Consider the following 23543-nt stretch of genomic DNA (forward strand, 5'->3'; position numbering starts at 1 on the left):
AGGACTGTGTGAAAGATGAGAAAGTCGAGTAAATGGGCAGACAACCTATTATTCTGGAAAGATTAAGTTTTTAAGAGAGATAAAAATTTTCTTGATGGCAATTATTTGAAAATAAAAGTCAGAGTGCCCCATGATTTTACAATGCAAGTAGATTCTCCATATGCCTTCTATCCCCCAAAAGTATAAAAGACAAGTAGTCAATTTGCTTGGCAGTCTGAAATCTCTTTAAGGACAAGGACCAGGTTTTATTTATTATTGCCATTCCTACAGTTCTTAACTTGGCATTTGGTGCATAGTAGGTACAATGTTTAAAGTACATATGTTGAATAAATTCACTTATGAATAACATGAATAATATGCTGGCTATTTTTACATATTCTACAGTATAAGCAAGGGGAGAGGAGTAAAACTTTAATAGCAAAAGATGGAAATTGGGCAAAATGTATCACTTGGCCACATTTTACACATGACATTCCCATGATATATACAAACTGTTGGTGGTAAATAACAGTGAGTGAATGAATAAATGGAACATTAGATAGAAAATATTCAACATATGTACAATCTTAGTTATGAGGTTATTTTAATGATCAAAGGCCTTACTGGGTATTGAAGTGTTTGTTTAGTCGATGTGTGTTTATCAGCATGACACCTACAACCGTTTGCCAAGCATTTTGGGGTGAATTTATCAGAACGGACTCCAAGCCATCTTTAATGATAAAACGCATAAATGTATCCAGAAGGAGAAGCAGGTCACTTTTTCCTACCTCACATTCCCTTTCCCAAAGGAAACTGATTGCCAAAAAGTGCCACCTCTCTGCTTATTTTTATTATTCAGTAGACGGTGGGGAATATGGTGCCATCTCATGCATTACCATTCCAGAGACGTGATCTGTAAGTGTAGTAATTGCTATGTGGAAGTGAGAACAGATTGTCATGATCCTTAACCTGGGTAGAAAACAGTGCATGCTTCTTGTAATTTGCTTTGTAGATTGTTAAAGTGATTGACATTGTGGGTTACAGTGTATAATTTTCCCTTTTTTTGTGTGTAAGACTGCATAATTCCAGGCATGTTTGCCATCATATGGCATGAGGCATTATCATTCACCTTGAATTTTTCCTGAACTTGTCTTCCAGAAAAAAGGATGAAAACAAGGCAGCACCCTGTCTTCCCATGGCCATATAACCACTTTTGAGGAGAGAATGCAATGAAATAAGTACCATGAGAAAGGGACTAATCTTTCTTTAAATGACAAGATCTTTATGGAAGATCTCCATAGAGACTGCAGCCCAGTGATAGAAACTTCTTCTACACTGTTCCTTATGCTTTATTTTATTTACCACAGCAGCTAACACTCCACTCTGGGACCAGAATACACCAGCAGAAAGATCCATAAAGAATCACTAGAGTTTTAGACAGATGCATTCACAATTCCACAAAATACATTCTCAACTGGAGTTAGTTATTAGCTGGTAATCAGCTTTGGTAGCAACATGTATCAAAGCTCAAGGAACCTCCTCATACTGATCACTCACCATCTTGTGCCATCTGGGTAGAAATGTACAAATTCAGGGTTTACACATTTATACCAACAATGGGCTACACTACTAGAAAAGGTGGTGGGAGAGCTACTATCATCACCTGAAATGTTTCCTATCTGACTGAAATATTAGATTATGGCTACTCTAATAAAGATACAAGTTCTGGGAAATAACTGTTTTCAGAACAAAGTCAGTTCTCTATCAGTGGTTTGACAAGGCAGAATGACTGATTGTGAAGAGAGTCTTTCAGAGAAATGGCCAAATAATTCCTAGTGGGGACATTGCATCCCTTTAATGTAAAGTGTTGGGAAAAAAATTGAAACAAAAATGAATACATTGAACGACACTTTGAAAGTAAGTACAAAATAGTAAGGATACCTGTCTTTATACAGAGAAGTTTCCATTTAACTGGTAGGCATTTCCAGGAACTAGACATGTTTTATTTTTTTTTTAAAGTATTTAAAAGTAAAATGTGGGGGAGGAGCCAAGATGGCTGAATAGGAACAGCTCCGGTCTACAGCTCCCAGCGCGAGCGACGCAGAAGACGGGTGATTTCTGCATTTCCATCTGAGGTACCGTGTTCATCTCACTAGGGAGTGCCAGACAGTGGGCGCAGGTCAGTGGGTGAGCGCACCGTGCGCCAGCCGAAGCAGGGGCGAGGCATTGCCTCACTCGGGAAGCGCAAGGGGTCAGGGAGTTCCCCTTCCAGGGGTGACAGACGGCACCTGGAAAATCGGGCCACTCCCACCCGAATACTGTGCTTTTCCGACGGGCTTAGGAAACGGTGCCCCAGGAGAGTATAGCCCGCACCTGGCTCAGAGGGTCCTACGCCCACGGAGTCTCGCTGATTGCTAGCACAGCAGTCTGAGATCAAACAGCAAGTCGGCAGCGAGGCTGGGGGAGGGGCGCCCGCCATTGCCCAGGCTCGCTTAGGTAAACAAAGCAGCCTGGAAGCTTGAACTGGGTGGAGCCCACCACAGCTCAAGGAGGCCTGCCTGCCTCTGTAGGCTCCACCTCTGGGGGCAGGACACAGACAAACAAAAAGACAGCAGTAACCTCTGCAGACTTAAATGTCCCTGTCTGACAGCTGTGAGGAGAGCAGTGGTTCTCCCAGCACGCAGCTGGAGATCTGAGAACGGGCTGACTGCCTCCTCAAGTGGGTCCCTGACCCCTGACCCCCGAGCAGCCTAACTGGGAGGCACCCCCCAGCAGGGGCAGACTGACACCTCACACGGCCGGCCAGGTACTCCAACAGACCTGCAGCTGAGGGTTCTGTCTGTTAGAAGGAAAACTAACAGAAAGGACATCCACACCAAAAACCCATCTGTGCATCACCATCATCAAAGACCAAAAGTAGATAAAACCACAAAGATGGGGAAAAAACAGAGCAGAAAAACTGGAAACCCTAAAAACCAGAGTACCTCTCCTCCTCCAAAGGAACGCATTTCCTCACCAGCAACGGAACAAAGCTGGACGGAGAATGACTTTGACGAGCTGAGAGAAGAAGGCTTCAGACGAACAAATTACTCCGAGCTACGGGAGGATATTCAAACCAAAGGCAAAGAAGTTGAAAACTTTGAAAAAAATTTAGAAGAATGTATAACTAGAATAACCAATACAGAGAAGTGCTTAAAGGAGCTGATGGAGCTGAAAATCAAGGCTCGAGAACTACGTGAAGAATGCAGAAGCCTCAGGAGCCGATGCGATCAAATGGAAGAAAGGGTATCAGCCCTGGAAGATGAAATGAATGAAATGAAGCGAGAAGGGAAGTTTAGAGAAAAAAGAATAAAAAGAAACGAGCAAAGCCTCCAAGAAATGTGGGACTATGTGAAAAGACCAAATCTACGTCTGATTGGTGTACCTGAAAGTGACGGGGAGAATGGAAACAAGTTGGAAAACACTCTGCAGGATATTATCCAGGAGAACTTCCCCAATCTAGCAAGGCAGGCCAACATTCAGATTCAGGAAATACAGAGAACGCCACAAAGATACTCCTCGAGAAGAGCAACTCCAAGACACATAATTGTCAGATTCACCAAAGTTGAAATGAAGGAAAAAATGTTAAGGGCAGCCAGAGAGAAAGGTCGGGTTACCATCAAAGGGAAGCCCATCAGACTAACAGCGGATCTCTCGGCAGAAACCCTACAAGCCAGAAGAGAGTGGGGGCCAATATTCAACATTCTTAAAGAAAAGAATTTTCAACCCAGAATTTCATATCCTGCCAAACTAAGCTTCATAAGTGAAGGAGAAATAAAATACTTTACAGACAAGCAAATGCTGAGAGATTTTGTCACCACCAGGCCTGCCCTAAAAGAGCTCCTGAAGGAAGCGCTAAACATGGAAAGGCACAACCGGTACCAGCCACTGCAAAATCATACCGAAATGTAAAGAACATTGAGACTAGGAAGAGACTGCATCAACTAACGAGCAAAATATCCAGCTAACATCATAATGACAGGATCAAATTCACACATAACAATATTAACTTTAAATGTAAATGGACTAAATGCTCCAATTAAAAGACACAGATTGGCAAATTGGATAAAGACTCAAGACCCATCAGTGTGCTGTATTCAGGAAACCCATCTCACGTGCAGAGACACACATAGGCTCAAAATAAAAGGATGGAGGAAGATCTACCAAGCAAATGGAAAACAAAAAAAGGCAGGGGTTGCAATCCTAGTCTCTGATAAAACAGACTTTAAACCAACAAAGATCAAAAGAGACAAAGAAGGCCATTACATAATGGTAAAGGGACTAATTCAACAAGAAGCGCTAACTATCCTAAATATATATGCACCCAATACAGGAGCACCCAGATTCATAAAGCAAGTCCGGAGTGACCTACAAAGAGACTTAGACTCCCACACATTAATAATGGGAGACTTTAACACCCCACTATCAACATTAGACAGATCAACGAGACAGAAAGTCAACAAGGATACCCAGGAATTGAACTCAGCTCTGCACCAAGCGGACCTAATAGACATCTACAGAACTCTCCACCCCAAATCAACAGAATATACATTTTTTTCAGCACCACACCACACCTATTCCAAAATTGACCATACACTTGGAAGTAAAGCTCTCCTCAATAAATGTAAAAGAACAGAAATTGTAACAACCTGTCTCTCAGATCACAGTGCAATCAAGCTAGAACTCAGGATTAAGAATCTCACTCAAAACCGCTCAACTACGTGGAAACTGAACAACCTGCTCCTGAATGACTACTGGGTACATAACGAAATGAAGGCAGAAATAAAGATGTTCTTTGAAACCAACGAGAACCAAGACACAACATACCAGAATCTCTGGGATGCATTCAAAGCAGTGTGTAGAGGGAAATTTATAGCACTAAATGCCCACAAGAGGAAGCAGGAAAGATCCAAAATTGACACCCTAACATCACAATTAAAAGAACTAGAAAAGCAAGAGCAAACACATTCAAAAGCTAGCAGAAGGCAAGAAATAACTAAAATCAGAGCAGAACTGAAGGAAATAGAGACACAAAAAACCCTTCAAAAAATAAATGAATCCAGGAGCTGGTTTTTTGAGAGGATCAACAAAATTGATAGACCGCTAGCAAGATTAATAAAGAAAAAAGAGAGAAGAATCAAATAGATGCAATAAAAAATGATAAAGGGGATATCACCACCGATCCCACAGAAATACAAACTACCATCAGAGAATATTACAAACACCTCTATGCAAATAAACTAGAAAATCTAGAAGAAATGGATAAATTCCTCGACACATACACCCTCCCAAGACTAAACCAGGAAGAAGTTGAATCTCTGAATAGACCAATAACAGGAGCTGAAATTGTGGCAATAATCAATAGCTTACCAACCAAAAAAAGTCCAGGTCCAGATGGATTCACAGCCGAATTCTACCAGAGGTACAAGGAGGAGCTGGTACCATTCCTTCTGAAACTATTCCAATCAATAGAAAAAGAGGGAATCCTCCCTAACTCATTTTATGAGGCCAGCATCATCCTGATACCAAAGCCTGGCAGAGACACAACAAAAAAAGAGAATTTTAGACCAATATCCTTGATGAACATTGATGCAAAAATCCTCAATAAAATACTGGCAAATAGAATCCAGCAGCACATCAAAAAGCTTATCCACCATGATCAAGTGGGCTTCATCCCTGGGATGCAAGGCTGGTTCAATATACGCAAATCAATAAATGTAATCCAGCATATAAACAGAACCAAAGACAAAAACCACATGATTATCTCAATAGATGCAGAAAAGGCCTTTGACAAAATTCAACAACCCTTCATGCTAAAAACTCTCAATAAATTAGGAATTGATGGGACGTATCTCAAAATAATAAGAGCTATTTATGACAAACCCACAGCCAATATCATACTGAATGGGCAAAAACTGGAAGCATTCCCTTTGAAAACTGGCACAAGACAGGGATGCCCTCTCTCACCACTTCTATTCAACATAGTGTTGGAAGTTCTGGCCAGGGCAATTAGGCAGGAGAAGGAAATCAAGGGTATTCAATTAGGAAAAGAGGAAGTCAAATTGTCCCTGTTTGCAGATGACATGATAGTATATCTAGAAAACCCCATTGTCTCAGCCCAAAATCTCCTTAAGCTGATAAGCAACTTCAGCAAAGTCTCAGGATACAAAATCAATGTGCAAAAATCACAAGCATTCTTATACATCAATAACAGACAAACAGAGAGCCAAATCATGAGTGAACTCCCATTCACAATTGCTTCAAAGAGAATAAAATACCTAGGAATCCAACTTACAAGGGATGTGAAAGACCTCTTCAAGGAGAACTACAAACCACTGCTCAAGGAAATAAAAGAGGATACAAACAAATGGAAGAACATTCCATGCTCATGGGTAGGAAGAATCAATATCATGAAAATGGCCATCCTTCCCAAGGTAATTTACAGATTCAATGCCATCCCCATCAAGTTACCAATGACTTTCTTCACAGAATTGGAAAAAAACTACTTTAAAGTTCATATGGAACCAAAAAAGAGCCCGCATCGCCAAGTCAATCCTAAGCCAAAAGAACAAAGCTGGAGGCATCACGCTACCTGACTTCAAACTATACTACAAGGCTACAGTAACCAAAACAGCATGGTACTGGTACCAAAACAGAGATATAGATCAATGGAACAGAACAGAGCCGTCAGAAATAATGCCACATATCTACAAGTATCTGATCTTTGACAAACCTGACAAAAACAAGAAATGGGGAAAGGATTCCCTATTTAATAAATGGTGCTGGGAAAACTGGCTAGCCATATGTAGAAAGCTGAAACTGGATCCCTTCCTTACACCTTATACAAAAATCAATTCAAGATGGATTAAAGACTTAAATGTTAGACCTAAAACCATAAAAACCCTAGAAGAAAACCTAGGCATTACCATTCAGGACATAGGCATGGGCAAGGACTTCATGTCTAAAACACCAAAAGCAATGGCAACAAAAGCCAAAATTGACAAATGGGATCTCATTAAACTCAAGAGCTTCTGCACAGCAAAAGAAACTACCATCAGAGTGAACAGGCAACCTACAAAATGGGAGAAAATTTTCGCAACCTACTCATCTGACAAAGGGCTAATATCCAGAATCTACAATGAACTCCAACAAATTTACAAGAAAAAAACAAACAACCCCATCAAAAAGTGGGCGAAGGACATGAACAGACACTTCTCAAAAGAAGACATTTATGCAGCCAAAAAACACATGAAAAAATGCTCACCGTCACTGGCCATCAGAGAAATGCAAATCAAAACCACAATGAGATACCATCTCACACCAGTTAGAATGGCAATCATTAAAAAGTCAGGAAACAACAGGTGCTGGAGAGGATGTGGAGAAATAGGAACACTTTTACACTGTTGGTGGGACTGTAAACTAGTTCAACCCTTGTGGAAGTCAGTGTGGCGATTCCTCAGGGATCTAGAACTAGAAATTCCATTCGACCCAGCCATCCCATTACTGGGTATATACCCAAAGGACTATAAATCATGCTGCTATAAAGACACATGCACACGTATGTTTATTGCTGCATTATTCACAATAGCAAAGACTTGGAACCAACCCAAATGTCCAACAATGATAGACTGGATTAAGAAAATGTGGCACATATACACCATGGAATACTATGCAGCCATAAAAAATGATGAGTTCACGTTCTTTGTAGGGACATGGATGAAATTGGAAATCATCATTCTCAGTAAACTATCGCAAGAACAAAAAACCAAACACTGCATATTCTCACTCATAGGTGGGAATTGAACAATGAGAACACATGGACACAGGAAGGGGAACATCACACTCTGGGGACTGTTGTGGGGTGGGGGGAGGGGGGAGGGATAGCATTGGGAGATATACCTAATGCTAGATGACGAGTTGGTGGGTGCAGCGCACCAGCATGGCACATGTATACATATGTAACTTACCTGCACATTGCGCACATGTACCATAAAACCTAAAGTATAATAATAATAATAATAATAATAATAAAAGAAAAAAAATCAAAAAAAAATAAATAAAAGTAAAATGTATTTTATTTTTATTTTTATAAATATGCTATAAAAATAAACAAAATAAATAAGCCTATTTTATGTTTTCTTTTTCTACTACTCAAAATATTACTTCACAAAAGTGAGATGTCATTTTCCCAGATTTTTTTTTTCGTTTTTACATTTACCTATTTTTACACCTGATTTAGATTCCCTCTTCCAGGAGCTAAAACTGGCTACCATGCAGATAATGTCAAAGGAGGAGGAATAAAATATAAGAGGTATCAATAGGAAGCTTGAATTTCCTGAGAGTGGAGAGTCATGAGATCTGCTCATCTTTCAACGTGTGCTTAAGATGCCATGCCTTTGAAGAGACAGGACGCCAAGCACAGGATAACATCCATTGCTTCACACCATGGAAATATAGCCTATTTTAAGGTAGCATTTACAGAATGCCCCAATAGGAATTCCAGTGCTTTCTATTATTTATTTTAGTTCAACTCAACCTACTTTTGGGATTGAAAGTTAGTGGTTCCAGATCCCTAAATCTTCCTGAGGACTAAGGGTACATTTGTGATTTTTTTTGTCCTGTTTTCAGCCCTGCTCCTCTGAAATAGCCTATGAGTACACACGTTTTTGCCTTGCTGAACTTTTTTCCTTTTACCTCCCATTTACCCTCTCCAATTCAATTTGCTTAAAAAAATAAAATAAAATAAACGGACTGTCAGAAACTAAAGCTTTACACACTGGAGCCTCCCTGCATTCAGGAGGTAATGAGTGATTCTTTCACTTGTTCACTACACTCTAATCCTAATTTAAGGCAATTCATTTTATGATTTTATGACTTGGTGATAGCATCTCATGAATAACAATGAAAGAATGAAAGAATATTCTATCACTGCAGAATCTCTTACAAAGTGGTGACATATAAATGCAAAGATAATTGCCACTTAAAAACAAAGGTTCTTTTTTCTTTAAACCCAATCAGTTGATACTAAAAACTAGTCAAAACATATGCATTCCACTTTCTAGCTTCATTCTGATTAATATAGACAAGCTTTGACCCAAGGATACTATCACTTTGAGAGTGTCACTGATGTTTAAAGTAAAAGTAACAAAAATTCTACTTAAAATTGACACTATGCATTAGAAGCAAGAAGGTATCTAATAAAAGAAGATTGGTACATATGCAATTAGGGATTCAAGGATCAATCGTGCTTTTAATTACTTAGCACATCAGGAACTTGATCTCAATAATCCAAACCACGTAGACAGGTCTCGATTCTATGGCAAAAATGATCTGAGAAATTGGAATAATTAAAAATCACGGATAATCCCAAACCGTTATGGCAACAATTCATTAAGATCTCCTTCCTTAGAGAAATGGTTTTATAAGAGCTACAAATCATTACAAAACTGTCTGGCTTATGTCTCCTCTCCTTTGATGATCCCACTGAAATCTCTGGGGAAGGCTATGCAAAGCAGTGAAATAGCCAAGTCAGGAAAGAAGAGAAAAGGGACAGACCCTCAAGGAGAAGCCATAAAACTTCCAAATGCACAAAACTGTCAGTGGTGAGTGTGTCCTTGAGAATAGTTGAAAACAGGATTTGCATCATTCCATGTAAAACAGGAGTGAGTGAGTAACCTATGGGAGAAGGTGTATGCTGATCCAGGTGGTAATCCCCAAACTAGAACACGAATAATTTGTAGTTTGGTAACTATGTAGAAGGACTATGTTTTAGACATCATTCTTCCCTTATTTTCTGCCTCCCTTCTATTAGCCTCAGTAATACCAGCATACAATACAAGACTCTTTGTTATACCCAAGTAAGAGAAAATCGAAATACTCTCAACTTTTCTTTTCTCCTTTTTGTTATTTTTCACTGGCATACCCACTGCCTTATCAGTCACAGCCTGGACTAAGCTCTTGTTACAGACAACCTAACTTCTGATTCACGAAGTTTCTTGATTAAGCAATATTTTATACTCAAAACTTCATTTTACAAAACCTAGATACATGTCTGCCCGGTCTTCATGCCCTCATTTCAACAAGACTGAAAAACTATAAGCAGGCTTTATCATTCTCTCCGTCTCATAGTCATCTATCAAAATCTATGTTTATGCATGCTCTTGCCGGTAATTTTCATCAGGATGTTGCAAACACATTTCCTAACATGAATAAAGGAAATCATACTCAGGAATGCCAAAGGAGCACAGTGACTTATAGACAATTGACCCAGGAGGGGTTTTCCTCTCTCAGAGGGATATCCTTTGGCCAAGGATGCAACATGGAGAAGGGGCATATGTAGAATATTGATAGAGAGAGAGGTTTAGGCCCAACAACTAAAATAATCTGCCAAATTAACCTGCGCAATCAATACATAACAAATACAACAACACCATTATTGATACGTTCTGAAATCGGGCAAAAAAATACTGCCTTCTTTCTCTTTTCTCTCCTTCCCTTCCTTCTTGTCTTGCTGGACCCCTATTAACTTCCGTATGGATGGCATCAGATTCAAGAGGTTGAAGAAGAGACACGGAGCCAGAGAACGAATCAGAATTCAACTGGGAGAACTTACTTACAGGGAGGTGCAACTGCAGTAGGCTGGACAGGAGAACAGCAACCGCTTCTGAAAAAGCATGCCATTTATATAGCAGTATCACTTAGCAACCTCCCCTCAGCGATCTCCACATTGCCACCCTCATTTCTTAAGCTAAGTCAGGTGTGTCTGCCATAAGGTCATGGTTAAGTTACTGCTGTCAGGTGTGTCCATCATGCAGGGTCCGTCTCAAAGTTTACTTAATTTATTGCTGTCAGGTGAATCTGCCATACACTTTCTTTTTTTCTTGGTTCTTTCCCTCCTTCCTTCACAATCACTTCTTAAGCATGATTCCAGATACTGTAAGAGGTACTGATAAAATGGTGAGGGAGATAGACTCAGGCCTTGACCTGAAGCTTACAGGTTAAATTAAAAAGTTCAAAAAACAAAAACAAACTTAACAGGGTAAAATTGGTGCATCCACCCAGCAGTTGTCAATTGTAATTAATTTAGTCTAGGGTTTCTATCAGAGTCAGAGGAAGGCTAAGGAAGTAACTTTCAAAGTGAGACCTAAAGGATGAAGAATTAACCAAATAGCACAGTGGAGAGGAGATGAGAAAGTAGGCAGTAGAAACCTTTCAGGTAGAGAATAATAGAAGTAGAGAGGAAGCCTCAGAGAGCATGAGTCCTGCAAGGAACAGAAATGAGGCCGGTTAGGCTGGAGCGGAGGATGCAAAGGGAGAAAACAGAGAGTGATAAGAATACAAACGTAGGCAGGAACCAGAGCACAAATATTCTTGTGAGCTAGGTGCTCATGGTGCAAAATCCCAGGATCCAAAATTCAGACATGAAAACATCTATCTTCATTTTACCTTAACTCAACATATTTTTAATTATGAGTATTATGATAAAGATCGGTTAGCTGTTTACCAAATCCATTTCCCATTCCTCCTAGACATGTGAGTAGACAAGGTTTGCCAATCTGTCTTGCTATTAGTTATGGCATGAGTCTGAGTTCTGACCAGTGGAATGAAAGATGATAACATATGCATCTTCTAGGCCTGGCCCATAAAAACCTCCAGTGTAGTCCCCGCTACACTCTCTTTCACTATCAGTCAGTGGGATATTGATGTCCAAGGTGACCTTGGAAACCATGTGGAAAAGAGCATTGCTACCTCATCATGGCATGCACACGCATGCACACAACCACACTGAGCAGGTGTTATAAGGATGAAGTTTCTATTGTGCTAAGCATTTGAGATTTTCATGTTTATCTATTATGCCAGCAAATCTTAAAATATGGTTCCAGGAGTAGCGGCATCAGCATTACCTTGTAAGAAATGCAAATTCGTGAGTCCCAGCCCAGAACTAGAGAATCAGAAACGCTGGAGTTGTGGCCAGCAGGCTGTGATATATCAAGCCCTCCAGGCGATCCTGATACTGGTTAAATTTATGAACATTCTATTACATCATTTCACATTACCTTAATCCACTCCATCCATAATAAAAGTAAAGTGTAATTAATTCAGGAGAGTTGCAACCAATTCAGTGTTTCCTTAGTCAATTCAACCCATGTACAGTGCTAATGCATAAGATTGGGTCCATCTGACCCTTAGTTATTTTACTCACCTGTGTGATCTTTACGATTTCTTTTTCTTTTCTTGACAGGCTTTGGTTGTTTCTCCATGAAGATTTGTCTTCCTTATGTCAACTTAAAAGCTTCTTCATGTTGGGCCTCCAGCTACTTTTGCATCTTTCTTTACACACAAGACCTGCATGCTCCCTTCAGGAAAACCCAAATTCTCATGCAGTTGTCTCTGCTCTACTGTTTCCTGCTGTAGGAGAGTTGTTTTCCAACTCCTCAGACTCTACCTGGGTTGTTAGGTACAGGTGTCCTATATTCTAAGATCCCCCTCCCAAACCTGCCTGAGTTTTAACGCTCCTCTTTAACCAGACTCACCTAGTACAGAGGCAGGAGTAGGACTCTGTCTTAGAAACAAATAACACAATATTCCAATGAGATAATATATGGCCAGTTTTTAAAAACTATCTCAGTGAATCCCTTTTCTCTGGCCTATTATGAGGCAAGGAAAACTGGCTCTTCAATTGCTGATATTTTCACGTTTTGCTAAATCTATTCTTTATGACATAAAATTTGTGTTTTAGTTTTTATGAAGTCAAAAGACAACTGAAAGAAAGTAAAAAGACTAGCAATATACTGGGAGAAAATGTTTGCAACATATAAACCCAAAGAATTGTATAGATATACATATGTTCATATATATATAAACATCTATATAGGTAGGTTAATACAGAGTTAGATAGCTAGATAGATAGATATCTTACTAAATCAATAGAAAAAACAAACATGCCAATAGAAAAATGGGGGAAATTAAGAAATAGGTATGTACAGGAAAGTAAACACATGGTTAATAAACAGGTTTGGCCATATTACTAATGCTTTAGAGAAGCTAATAAAAAACACATGAGATATAATTTGATCTCATTTAATTGGTAAAACAAAGTCAAGGAAAACCAGAACAGTGATCAACAGGGTTTCTAATACAGTACTCATTGAAGGATAAATTGATACAATCACTCTTTTTTTTTTTTTTTGAGATGGAGTCTTGCTCTGTCACCCAGGCTGGAGTGCAGTGGTGCAATCTCTGCTCACTGCAAGTTCCGCCTCCCGGGTTCACGCCATTCTCCTGCCTCAGCCTCGCAGCAGCTGGGACAACAGGCACATGCCACCACGACCGGCTAATTTTTTTTTTTGTTGTTGTATTTTTAGTAGAGATGGGGCTTCACCGTGTGATACAATCACTCTTGAAACAATTTAGCGTTATCTATTATGGTTGGATATCTAATGAGAATTGCTATGTTCCAGCAATTCTTCTTCTACTTATCCAAGAACAATTCATGCTCACGTGCTCAAGAATGAAATTACAAGGTGAGGATAAACAAAATTTGGGAGTTATCCTTGCGGGGTAGGCAGAAGGGTGAGATAGAAGAAGAGCGTGTAAGTAGATGCAAGTTATTGGTAAAGCTCTTGTTCTTGGATGGTATGCTGAGTTTGTGGGTGCTCTCTACATTATTAAAAATGAAACAAAATAAATGAGGGCTTTGTAGGAGCCAATGAAAGAGTGCTCCATGAGCCAAGGGTCACAACTCATTTAATTATGAGCATGCGGGGTCCATAGGAGAAAAAATAATAATAATCCTTTGGCTTTTGTAAATCATAAGCTCTTTTTTTTTTGCTGAGACCGGTAAGATTTTAAATTACATTAATTATTACAATTATTATCATTATTATTATTTGCTTCTCTTTGGCAGCTTTCCTCCCCTAAGGCACTGAATGGATTCCGTGAGGTGAAAAAAAAATCATTGCTGGCAGCAAAACAAGCATTTGGCTGGCATGTGAAAAAATTGTTATTAATAATAAGATGTGTAGATGTACACTTTTAAGGGCTTTTCATTTAAACGGAATTATGGGGTCTTCATGAATTATATAGAATATTAAGAAATTAACATATCCTACATTTTCAGAAAGTCTGAGATAGGTCAGTTTGCATGATTAGCTACTTTCTAGTCATTTATCTTGAGACAAAGCAGTTGTTCCCATTTATTATTTGTGAAACATGGTTTATGTACTATTTGCTTAACTTCCTCACAGACATGCAAAGAAGAAAATTTTCATCTTTTCGAAGAAAGATGATGCATTGTGAAAAGTGTCTGTGAAAGAAAAACCTGAAACCTAACCATTTCACCCACAAATAAATACTCTTTGATAATACAGTGTCTGGGTTAATTTTTTTTCCCGAATCCAAAGTGTCATTGGTGGGTCCCATTGTAGCTTTTAACAACATGAAACACATTCTTAAACTGTAACTTAGTGCTTCTAATGATGGATACTTTCTTTTTTTGTGTGTTTTTGAAACATGATAGCAATTTAATATTAGTTCTTCAATTTGGAAAATATTGGAAATATTCTAGAAATATAAACAGAGGAAATAGAGATAAATAGAAGAAAAACTATCATATCACGAACTCCTGACAACCATTAGGCAATAAACACAGTTTTGAGAACATACAATTAAAAGATTATCCTCACTGGTAAAGGCCTGACTTCTTTCAAATTATGAAAGAGGATTTCAGAAAAGCTGCTCTTAAGTAAACTTACAGAAAAAAAGAAACAATATGAAGGCCCCAAATAGATTTTTTAAAGGAAATGTTACTTAGATATATTTTAGCTAGTTTGCTTTAAATGAAGGCCCCAATTTGTGCTCTGTAGGATATTGTTTATTTTAAAATATATACAATTTCAGTAATAAGTTCTTTATGTCAAAAAAAGTACCTATAGCTATAATTACTATAATTAAATTGAACATCCAATTGCTTGTATCATTATTTATAATATTAAAGAAAGTAGACACAATATTCAATAGGGAATTATTTAAATTATGTTACATCATTAAAATTCAACTAAAATAAAAATAATTATTAGCCTTTGCAGTACTGTTTCAATCATTTTGCAGATATTAAAATACATGTTTATCACAATTGTTAGCTATATGAGCATTTTATTATTGCCATGTTGCTGTGTTGGGAGAGCAAGCAGTATTTTTCTATATTTCCAAATTTTTTATAGAAATTACAACCACCATGATAAGCATCCTTGTGGGAAAAACCTTTGTTAATATTCATCATTGCCTTACAACTAATTCCTATAAATAGATTTGTTAAATTAAAGAACATTTTCAAGACTTCTTACCTAGTGCCAATTGCCATCTGGAAGTTTGTACAAATGTACATTCCTGCCAGTAGTAAATAAGGATGCCCCCATTGTTGTTGTGAAGAAAGAATGATGGAACAAGCCATCAATATTTGAGCCTCCTTTTTCCAAATGTGATTCTCAAATAGCATCATTTTTTTGGTGAAGGAATTGAAAAAAAAAGCATTAAGTCATGTGCTGCTGCTTCTAAGCATGGTAGCAAGTGCACTTGGAAATTGCCCAGTGTTTTCTCTGATTAAGAAGCTTTGTATAGATCCCTGGGAGACATAATCCCTACAAGTTTGTGTAGTCAAGGTAAAGCAAGTTCTGGCAGCTCCGGGTGAGATCACTCTGCAATTACTACCCCTTGAAGACTACTTCTACTCTCTGTGGGCCACCCAAAGTAATTTGTGTCTGGATTTTTCTCACTTTTGAGAATAGTTCTTACTTTCATTCAGTTTCATTTGTCCAGATTTTCCATGCTAATAATTAAACACCATGAAATTTTAACCAAGTAATTAGTTAAGTTTTTTAATGAACAATAGCACTTTATGAATTTAATAAATCACTTTTCATCTTGTCATTCAGTAAATTTTAGGGAAACGAGAGAATACATTCTTATTCAAAGTAAGAGGTTCACTTTCATTTTTATTTTATTTTTTGTTTCATTGTAAACTGCAACACTTATCTGTGCCTTGCGCATCATTGGCTGGAATTTTCTACAACTGAAACACATTGATATGTTATAAAAAAGATATAATGAATTCTGGAACTAGAACATCTGAACCTAATTTTTTTTTAATAATGCTGTAGTTTCTTCATCTAATGGGAGGATACTAATAGTAACTGCCACATAGGGTTTTATGAGTTTAAATAAGATCATATTTGTAAAACATTTAACAAATATGAATGTATCACTAAGTATATGCCAGACACTACTTCATTTGTTGTCATCATCATCATCATTAACAAACTCATTGTGGGAAACCTTCTCAATAAGTAGTTCTCAAATACCAGTGAGTGATTTTAAATGAAAATTCTTGGGTCTCCATTTTCAAAAATTCTGACTCAGTATGTATGAGGTGGGGCCTGGGTGATTCTGATGTAATTGGGCAAATGAGGGCATTTTGAAAAATTCAGAACTTCTGACTTATTTAGGAGTCAAGGTAGAGAATTTAACTCTCCTATTATTTGTTTTCAGTCCAATAACACAGAAGAGGAAACAATTATAAAAATACTGTTTCAAAAAGGCAGTTCATTTCTAAATTGGTTATCCCACATTAAGATGTGAACAGCTATTGATAATCTACCAAATTGTACATGTCTTTGGTGCATATAGAGTCCTCTTCTTTTCTCTCCTGATGCTTTCCTTCTGGGAAATTTAATTGTTCCACTTAAATGGACTGGAACAGAAAGAGGACTGGAACAGGAAGAAGAGGAGATCCAAAGCAGTTTACCGTCACCAGTGCAGCAGCCAAGACATGAATATTGATGCTGCATGGCCTAGAAACATACCGTGGTTTAATCACTTAACTTCTCTCTGCCTGCTTTCTTACCAGTAAAATAAGAAACTAATAATACCTAACTTAAAGCATTGTTGTGAAAACGAAGTATCGGAATTTGAAATGGTATGACTAAAATTAAAGTGCATTTTAATTAATCATCTTTGTCCAGCTGTCTTCCTCCCCAAAAAGTGGGCAGTCATTGATCAAACAATGTGTCCTATTTCCTCCTCTTGCCGGCCAAAGATGCTGCATCTGATAGAGAATACACATTATAAAAGGAAATATGGAACACTGGTCAAGCAAAATGTATTTCTCTGCCTGCAATTTCCCTTCTCTACTCCAGATATTAAAAACTAATTCTCTCAGTTATTCATTGCTGGCAGAGATGATTAATTTAACCTTTATAGATAAAGTAAAATGTTTGGACGAAAGGAGCAAATACTCTGCTCAGGCTAATTGCAAGGCACCTTCGGGTGAATAATTCATTGTGTGCAGTGTAATGATATCATAGATGGTTAGCCAAGAACAAACATCAATTCTATAAAGGAATTAAACTAAAACCGAGTCCATTTGGCAGTTAAAAATAGATAGAGCCCTTATCACCAACATGGATCTTGTTTTGGTACATCTTACCGTGGTCTGAGATTTCATTTTTACCAATTTCTGTTAACCTGTCATGTGTGCCTTCACTTCTCATACAGATTCTCCACTTAGGTAAAAAACATTAGAGTAACTCTGGTGATTAGAAATGTGTGAGAGTAAGAGAGACACACTGCTACTAAAATCCCACACTGCTACTAAGCTTGGAGGCCTTGGGCATGCGACTTAACCTCCATGAGCTTTCCATTTCTCACCCAAAAAATGAGGAAATAAAACATCAGGTTGTTGTGAAAATAGGAGACTTACTTAAAACTTCACGTAATACATTGCTGGGTTTATAGTAAATACTTGATTGGAAAGAAATATGGGGACATATTATATGTGAACGTGTATAAACATACATATAAATACATACACACATTCTGAAAAAATATTTCTACTCATCCTTCTATATTCTAGCTATCTTTATTTTTACCAACCAGCCCTGTTCATTTCTGTCTTTTTTCAAGGTGTTTTTCCCCTTTCCTCTGCACATTTTATAATCCTCATCAACAAATACAAAAAGAAAACAGATGGAAAGATTCTTTTTCTCATTAGTAGTTAAAAATGCAAATTATAGCATCCTGGAAACTAGGATTAAAAAAAAAATAACACAAGCTAATGTGGCTAAGATAAACCAGTTTCTTCCTATCACTACTGCTAAACTGATGCAATCTTTTCGTAAATCTATATTTCAAAAGTAAGAGCATAAATGTGTCCATAGCCAGCACCCCTTCTTTAAAAGTTATCTCAAAGAAACAATCCACCTAAAGTGGAATTATTGTGACACAATTAATATTTGCATGGATAAATCTAAAATTGCAAAAATGTTTTTAAAAGAGCCCAAATGGAAGGTTGTATAATTTGACATAACCAATGAAATGTTAGAGTTATTAAAAATGGTAATAAAATGCATAAAAATATTAAAACCTAAAAACATTTGATAATGTAAACATAAACAAATTGTATATTATGATTGTGACTATTTGGATGTGTATAATATGTAGAAGTTAAAGCAAAATTAGAGCTTTCAGAGAGGTGAAAATATGAGCAATTTTTGCAATCACAATTTTTTGAACTTTTTTTATTTTGGCTTTTTCTTTACTGAAAAATGAAGATTTAACTCTGATATACTCTGCAAAGTCTTCCCAATATACACAAATTATATGCACTTTCTTCACTTTTTTAAAAATAGTATACAATACCATTTCATTTTAGTGCTTATTCTAGACGTTACATTATATTGGCTTTCTCACTCCCTACTTCTCTCATGTTAATCTCTTCCCAGAAAGACTCTGAACCCTTTAAAAATAAAGGCTGGGTAATTTCCATTTAAAAAACACATCACAATATCTAAGCCAGAACCATAAAGTGTAAGTATGCTTTTAAACTTTATGTCTGAATCCCTAAGGACCGGATGGAGGTAGGTGATATCTTCACCCTACCTGACAAAATCGGGGTTGACACTGAATGCAGCTATATTGCCTGGTAGTAAAAATAGCCCAGCAGTTTTGCACCTCTGAAACCCTACCCTATGTGAATGGGAATGGACTGAGGGTGAGGGTAAGAAAAAAGAAATGAATAAATGGATGTGTAATGAGGAAAATCCAATCATGACTTCAACACTTTAAAAGAGGCTCAGAGCAAGAGATAATAGTGTCCCTTAGATTAATTGTATCAGATGCCCTTTAAAGGGTAAAGTTGTATGTTTGCTGAGACCACTTTTGCTTTTACAACCTGACAAGATGCAATGGAAGTCTGCAAACCTGAGTGGCTTCGCCCTGGGAAATATTTTTATAAGATATAGATATATAATTATGGACTTAGACTAATTGACAATGGGATTCTAGTAATGTGGCAGTATCTTTTGAGCTGCATATCCTTTTGATATAAAGGATCCATCTTCAAAGACTGGGAATGAACTGTGCTATTATAAGCTGTAATAACATATATATATTTGGTCTTCCTCCCCATTTCCTATCATGGAGTTTGTAGATCCTTTAGTGTTACAGGGAATTGGCAACAAATGTGAATGAATCACAAAAGTGTTATCAAGTTACTTAAATAAAATTGATTTTATCAACTTTAGAACTGGTTAACCAAACCAAAATGTTTATTAGGCATCTTCATACAGTTCGTAGTACGCACTGTGAATCCCAACTATATGAGACAGGTCTCAATTAATTTTTTTTTTTTTCTTTTTTTGAGACGAAGTCTTGCTCTGTCGCCAGGCTGGACTGCAGTGACGCGATGTCGGCTATCTTGGCTCATTGCAACCTCCGCCTCCTGGGATCAAGCGATTCTGCTGCCTCAGTGTCCCGAGTAGCTGGGAGTACAGGTGCGTGCCACCATGCCCAGCCAATTTTTTGCATTTTTAGTAGAGATGGGGTTTCACTGTGTTAGCCAGGATGGTCTCGATCTCGTGACCTCGTGATCCACCCACCTCGGCCTCCCAAAGTGCTGGGATTACAGGTGTGAGCCACTGCGCCCGGCGGTCTCAGTTAATTTAGAAAGTGTATTTTGCCAAGGTCGAGGATGCAGACCCATGATAGAGCCTCAGGAGGTCCTGATGACATGTGCCCAAGGTGGTCAGAGCACAGTTTGATTTTATACATTTTGAGGAGTCATGAGATATCAATCAACATATGTAAGATGAACGTTGGTTTGGTCCAGAAAGGCAGGACAACTCAAAGCAAAGGTGGGACAACTTTTTTGGGAAGCAGGGAAGGGGCTTCCAGGTCAAAGGTAGATAAGACCAGATAAGAGCCAAACAGGTACGTTCTTTTGACCTTCTGCACAGATATGCACGGATGACTTTGAATAGAATGTTAGGCAGGTTTGCCCTGAGCCGTTCCCAGCTTGACTTTTCCCTTTAGTTTAGTGATTTTGGAACCCCAATGTTTATTTTCCTCTCACATTTCCCCCCTTTTCTTTGTTAAAATCTTTTGGAGAAAGCATTTTAGAGGAAAATGAGTCTCTGGTCTCAGGTTTCATCTGATCTCTGATGGCTAAGATGGTTTATTCCTAGACAGGTAGTTATGCCTGTTTCCATGGTATCTGTGCATATGTGCTGGCAGATGCTAGAGTGACTGCAAAGGTGAAGTTTCTAGAGGGAGGTGGGCATTCTGCAGTGTCTCGCTGTGGGAAGATACTTGTTTAACAAGGACAAGGGCATGAAGATTCAGTGACTGGGGAGGGTAGATGTGTGTATGTGGATGCAGGGAATGAAGTCAAGGTCGGAAAACTCTCAGATATGGCAGAGGAATATTTTTCTCTGTTTACTTTATAAAGCAATATAATTTGCCAAAGTGATATATGTTGATTTTTTTTTAAGTATGTTCCTATGTAATGAAGTTAAAACCTCCCTCATCCTCCATTTTTCCATCTCTCAGATTCATCCAATCAAACCTCTGAATCATGAGAACTAATAAATGTTGTTTTGAGTAAGTTTTGGAGTAGCTTATTGTGCAGTAAAAGTTAACTCATAGAGACAGGTATCTTGCAATGCAAAGATATAAATATATGAACATAAATATACAAAAACCACTCTTGTTTATAATCACCTGAATAGTATATGATTATATTCTTTGAAACTCCAGCCCTACACACAAGGTAAAAGAATCCTTTAATCAGAAGCCCACCATCCTGGTCTCAGAGATGCTATCATGACTGCGTGTGCATCCTTCTGGATTTCTGCCAGCTTTGTGAATTAGAAAACAGAAATTTTTACTTTATTTGCTTTTACTTTAAACACAACAGTGTGTCTTGGAAATATACCCATACCAGTAAGTATAAATCTGTTCCTATATACACAGAAGACTGCTTTAATTCCTGAAGCTTTATGAGATGATTTGAATTCTGTTAGATCAAGTTATTCTCATTTATTCTTTTTCAAAACTGTCTTTTCTCATATTTATTCCTTCACTTGAATATTAGACTCAGCTGGTCAAGATGACGAAAATATTTCTGTGGGGAATTTTGGGGGATTCCATTGAATTTACTAAGTTTGAAAGAATTGATGACTTTAATAAAATATTGCAAGCATCTTCCCATTCATAAACTTGTTATAGTTTTCTTTTCTTTTCTTTTCTTTCTTTTTTTTTTTTTTTTTTTTTGAGATGGAGTCTTGCTGTGTCGCCCAGGCTGGAGTGTAGTGGCACAATCTTGGCTCACTGCAACCTCCACCTCCCGGGTTCCAGCAATTCTCCTGCCTCAACCCCCCACGTAGCTGAGATTACAGGTGTGTGCCACCATGCCCAGCTAATTTTTGCATTTTGGGTAGAGATTGGGTTTCACCATGTTGGCCAGGCTGGTCTCGAATTCCTAACCTCATGATCTGCCCACCTTGGCCTCCCAAAGTGCTGGGATTACAGGCATGAGCCACTGTCCGTAGCATATTTTTCTTTTACTGAAGTTTTTTTCTCTATCTATGTCAAATTTTTCTAATTTTCTATACATTATTAGACATTTATTTCTAAATTTCTTCCCTGTTGCTTTATATTTCTCATTGCCATCAGAAAAAGGATCTTAAATTTATTATGTTTTGCTGGTATACAAGAAAGCTTCAGATCGTTTTTATCATCTATCTTGTTAGGCCACAATGCTGAACTCTTATTTATTCTAATAGAAAAATTAGGACAATCAACTGACAAACTATATGGATGATGTTATTACTTGTAAATGATAGCAGTTTGGCCTCTTCCTTTTAGTATGTGTCCTTTGTATATTTTTCTTATTAGCTTGGAATTCCAGTGCTATATTAAGTAGTAAAGGAATCAGCAGGCATCTGTATCTAGTTCCTGACTTTGATGGAAATGTTGCTAGTGATTCACTGTTTACTGTGGTGTTTGCTATAGGTCACTGGTAGAAATCTCATATCAAATTAGTTGCCTCTTAGTTCTCATTTGCATAGAGATATGCAATAAAATTGCTATATTTTTTTAAAATAAAGAATGGCTTTTGGATATCATCAAATGCTTTTTCAGTATCTACTGAGATGATCCTACAGTCTTTTTCCTTATTTATGAACTGAGTTACAATGTTAATAAATTCTAATATTAAACAACTCTTGCATTCTTGAGTTAAACCATAATTAATCATGTTGTATTATTCTCAATACATTTTGATGCTCTATTAATAGTATTTTGTTTTAGATATCACACTTCTGTTCACAAAAGAAATTTTTTAACAGTTTTCTTTTCTCATTCTCTCTTTATATAGCTAGATTTTTGTTTTTGTTTTTGTTTTTGAGATGGAGCCTCACTCTGTTGCCCAGGCTGAAGTGCAGTGGTGCGATCTCGGCTCACTGCAAACTTCGTGTCCTGGGTTCAAGGGAGTCTCCTGCTTCAGCCTCCCAAGCAGCTGGGATTACAGGCATACGCCACCATCCCTGGCTAATCTTTTGTATTTTTGTGGAGATGGGGTTTCACCATGTTGGTCAGGCTGGTCTCGAACTCTTGAACTCCGCAATCTGCCCACTTCGGCCTCCCAAAGTGCTGGGATTATAGGTGTGAGCCACTGCGCCCGACCTTTTTCTAGCTTTAATAACACATAAATATATACTCCTTTCTCCTTGATAATCTAAGATTTGAAAATGATATCTTGAGATTAAGGTGCTATTTCTATGCGTGTGTCTGTGTTTTGTTCTGCCAATGGCTTACATTTATTAAGTTCAGGTAAAATCTTCTTATTTATCTTATGCCCATCTTTCTGCTGTTGGCTCCCCGGAGTAACTTCTGTTTTCATCTTCTAAAATAGGTGTTGAAATTTCTAATTCTTTCTCCAATGCCTCTCACTCTCTCTTAAATTTTTCCCAGCTTTTTGAGATAATAGTTAATAATAGTAGCTAGTGTTTATATAGTTCCTTATACACACACACTAATCCCAGTGCTCTACACATAGAAACTCAATGTAATCTCCATTACTACCCACTCCTGACTGAATATGATAGGATTGATTCAAGAAAACAAAACTATACTAAATATTTCAACAAAGAGAGCTAACGTAGGGAATTGGCTAAGTATTGAAACACTGAAGA

The 23543-nt window shown here is 37.7% G+C and overlaps 2 long non-coding RNA genes across 5 annotated transcripts in view; one reads left to right on the top strand and one right to left on the bottom strand.

Moving 5' to 3' along the window:
• LOC129049947 (uncharacterized) overlaps nucleotides 1-23543 on the bottom strand; it is a 76746-nt gene that overhangs the window by 32682 nt on the left and 20521 nt on the right. Inside the window, exon 3 of one of the 3 annotated variants that reach the window (XR_008513371.2) lies at nucleotides 16759-17119. The exons of the other annotated variants lie outside the window; for them this stretch is intronic. This is a non-coding gene — a long non-coding RNA (uncharacterized LOC129049947). Of the gene's footprint in view, nucleotides 1-16758; nucleotides 17120-23543 lie in introns of those variants that run through there. 3 annotated transcript variants of the gene reach the window in all.
• Nucleotides 8262-16759, top strand: LOC134760091 (uncharacterized). 2 transcript variants are annotated; one of them, XR_010137001.1, is made up of 6 exons: nucleotides 8262-8486; nucleotides 9520-9620; nucleotides 10565-10774; nucleotides 12260-12475; nucleotides 13383-13541; nucleotides 14265-16759. It is a non-coding gene; the product is annotated as an uncharacterized LOC134760091 (long non-coding RNA). The 2 variants fall into 2 exon arrangements; XR_010137002.1 differs by having other exon boundaries at nucleotides 12260-13541.

This window comes from Pongo abelii, chromosome 15 (assembly GCF_028885655.2).
Source record: "Pongo abelii isolate AG06213 chromosome 15, NHGRI_mPonAbe1-v2.0_pri, whole genome shotgun sequence".
NCBI lineage: Eukaryota > Metazoa > Chordata > Mammalia > Primates > Hominidae > Pongo > Pongo abelii.